Below are 3806 nucleotides of genomic sequence, written 5' to 3'. Positions count from 1 at the left end.
GGTCAAAATAAATTAAATATTGATGGTTCCTTCCTCAACAATGAAGCAGGAGTAGGTATGGTTTTGGGAGACCATGAGGGTTCGATTGTATTTAGTGCATGCAGGCAAATAGTTTCATGCAATGATGCCCTGGAATCTGAACTTCTAGCCCGTCAGGAAGGTATAGCTTTGGCACTGCAGTGGTGTTCCCTGCCACTAGATATTGAAAGTGATTATCTCGAGGAAGTCATGATGATCAAGAGTAGTGTAGGCAATAGATCAAAGTACGCTTTTTTGGTCGAGGATATCAAAAGAAGCATGGAGGAAAGGGATTCTTGTATTAATCATATTCGCCGTAGCCAAAATAAATCTAATCACTTTATGGAAAACTTTGGGAGATCCAAACGCCGCACTGTTGTTTAGCTTGGATCAGGCCGTCCCGGTGCTTTAGAAGTTTTTGAATTTTATTGTAATCCTTAAGTTTTTGGAGTAATACAAGAATTTATTCGAAAAAAAAACCTTCCTTTCCTAGGCCAATATGCCACTTTGGGCTGCCACCGGGCCTTGCAGTCTGGTGCTCTTCCAGGCAATAGCAGCCCATGATCGAGGAAGTAACACACAAAAAAAAACGTCTAACTGCACAAAGTCATGGAATCACTGTTTTTTTAACATAATACAGACACAAACACTTAAACATACACGTATACATTCACCCCTATAAACACACACGCACACCCTACCCCTATGAGCACCTTCGAAAGACTGAGCTGATAGATCATCTTAAGATTGACAAAGTCGCCACAGACGCCTTCATAGTTGACGGGAACGTCTCCTCCGACTAAAAACACATCACCGAAAGGCCTGAAATAAATCCAGATCATGGAATCACTAATTAATTGGTACCATTTGTATAGGTATGTACCCTTTGTAAAGGTCATCCTCCACCTTCTTTGGTGCTGACAAATGACGCACTGCATATGGGTTGTTTGTTCCAACCTTTTTTTTCGGATTTGTTTTTTTAAACGATTTATCTCTTAAACCACACCTTTAAATCTCAAACCATTTTCATTGTTGGATTTCTTGGGTCAAAATCTTTGAAGCTAGATCCATGTTAATACTTCTTGACAACATTTTTTTCATGAAAAGGCTGAAAATCAGAAGAAGAAAAAACAAATCAAAAAACAAAAAATAAATAAACAAAAGAAAAAAACAAAGCCGAAAGAAAAAACTAAAACCCAGAAAAATAGTTGCACTTTTTACTTTTTTTGAAGCATGGGTTGTGCTTTCCTTTTTTAGGAAGCACATATATGCTTCTCGTAGAAGTAGGAAGTACAGATGTGCTTCTCACAGAAGCAAGGTTGTGCTTCCATGAGAAGCACAATTATGATTTGTGCTTTCCACGGAAGCACAGTTGTGCTTCTCCCTTTTTTCGGAAGCACACGTTGTGCTTCTTGGAGAAGCACAGGTTGTGATTTTCCCTATTTGGAGAAGCACAATTGTGTTTCTAGCGAAAAAGCGTTGCTTCCCAATTTTTTTTGCTAAACATAGGAAACACCAAGCAAAAAGCAAAAAAAATGTAAAAAACGCAAAGGCATCCAGAAAATAATATGGTCATGTAGGGTGAGCGACACATGGCTGAGAGCGCTCCCATGCCAGTGAAGTAACTGCTGTAGAGGGTAGCCGTTAAATAGTTGCTCCCACAAAAACGGAGAACTCCAGGAGTAACTATTTGGCGAGAACCCCTTGCAGGCACCACAGAAAGCCCCCTAGCGCACCACATGGCACACGCTCGGGGCACCCGTGGGAACGCGTTTTGAGGTTTTGGTTTTTCCGAGGGGTTCGAATTTCCTGGTTTTTACTAGGCTTTTGTGATTTTTTGCTTCCTGCTGAAGCACATTTGTTCTTTTTTGTGAACACATATGTGTTTCCAAAAGTTATAAGCACAACTGTGTTTCACGAAAAAACACAATTGTGCTTCATCGTGAAGCACATGTGTGTTTCTCATAATTGTGCTTTTCAAAAAGTGAAAAATAATTGTGCTTCTCGAAAAGTGAGAAGTACAGTGTTGTGCTTTTTGGAAAATGGAAAACACAATTGTGCTTCTGATGAAGCGCGGTTGTGAAAAGCACAACAGTCTTCCAAAAAATAAGTGAAACCAAAATTGTGCTTTCAGTTTTCGGTTTTTTTTTTGGTTTTTGTTTCAGGTTTTCTTTTGGCTTTTCATTTTTGTACTTTTCCTTTTATTTTATTTCTCTTTTTTTGATATCAGGTTGGTTTAATTTGGGGGAGGGGGAGGGTGGGGGGATTCGTCAAAACCTATTAACAAAGATCTAGTTTTGAAGATCTCGCCGTGAAAAACACAATGATGAAAACGGTTTGTGATTTAGACGTCCGGTTCAAGAGATAAAATATTTTGGAAAAAATGAATGAACGAAAAAGTATAAAACTCTCAAGCTACAACAAGTGTCGCATAACCAGTGCGTCACTTATCATTACAAAAGAAGGTGAGAGTAACCTTTGCAAGTAGTCTTGAACTAGTGATTTCGAAGAGCTACTTGTCAGTGCATTGGGCGCCAAATCGGCTCGCTGGTAAGCCTCGCGCGAGCGTAGACCGAGCAATCGCCAACAGCGATCCTATAATGGGCCTGGCCCAACACGCGGGAACATATTATTTTTGCACGTACAGGTGCTCACCTCCATCACATAGAGGTGCTTCATTTTTTATCTCACAAAAGGCGCTTCATTTTTTCTTGAGTAAATAGAGGTGCTTCATTCGTTGCTAAAAAAGGCGCTTCATTCAAGTAGGGTTTTTTATTTTTTTTTAATTATGAATAGGTCAAAAATTCAATAAAATGTAAAAAAAGTTCATCAACTAAAAAAGTTCACCACTCAAAAAAGTGTACACGGATGCAAGAAAAGTTCACGAATAAGAAAATTGTTAAAGAAATTGAAAAAATAATTGCAAACTGAAAGAAAGTTTGCGGACTAAAAAATGTCTGTGAAATTAAAAAAACAATCATGATGTTCTTCAACTAGTTGTCCCCATGCTGCCGACCTCTGGTATGTTATGAAACAGGTGTGGGATCTACTAGTTGATGATGACCTCCAAAACTGAGAGCGGGACTGTATCTTAAGACTGCTGGATAAACTCTCAGATACTTTCGTCTTATGTCATTGATGATCATGTGGAGGTGTAACATCCCAAAATTCTAAATTTTGAAATGTTATAATAAATATATAGATTTGATTGTTTGTTTGATTGTTGTGTGATTGATTGACTGAATGTGAGTGAAATTCGAACTTTTTGAAAGTTAAATGAGAGGGAATAAAAGGACTTTCCCAAACTTTTATTTTGATTTTATGATCTCCATGAATTCAAATTCTTTTCATCACAAAATCCTCGAGAGAAGATGACATGACTTCTTCCATTTATTTAAATGAAAAGGGGTGTTCAAAATATTTGAATATCATTTGAAAATATTTCCAATTCAGAAACATCAAGCAACTCAATGATTTTCACGAGAGAAGATAAAATGACTTCTTCATAATATATGAAATATGAGTTGGGAGTTTCAAAGGATCAAATTCAAAGTCCTTTTGAAATATTTTCAATTTGGAGTTATTTGGATTTTATTCAAATTATTTCTCTCCAAAAATAAAATATATGGAAAATAGGGTAACATGATTCCCTACATCAGAAAATTGGAGATAAATAAATTTGAAATTATTTTTGTATTTTTAAAATGATTTTTATTGGATTTTAGTAGGGCAGTAGCACTCTTAGATTTATTTTATTTTTTGTGGATTTTATTTAATGCTAGAAAAAT

The sequence above is a fragment of the Triticum aestivum genome, chromosome 4D (assembly GCF_018294505.1).
Source record: "Triticum aestivum cultivar Chinese Spring chromosome 4D, IWGSC CS RefSeq v2.1, whole genome shotgun sequence".
Lineage (NCBI taxonomy): Eukaryota > Viridiplantae > Streptophyta > Magnoliopsida > Poales > Poaceae > Triticum > Triticum aestivum.
The sequence above is the reverse complement of the archived record's forward strand: the minus strand, read 5'-3'. Positions refer to the sequence as shown.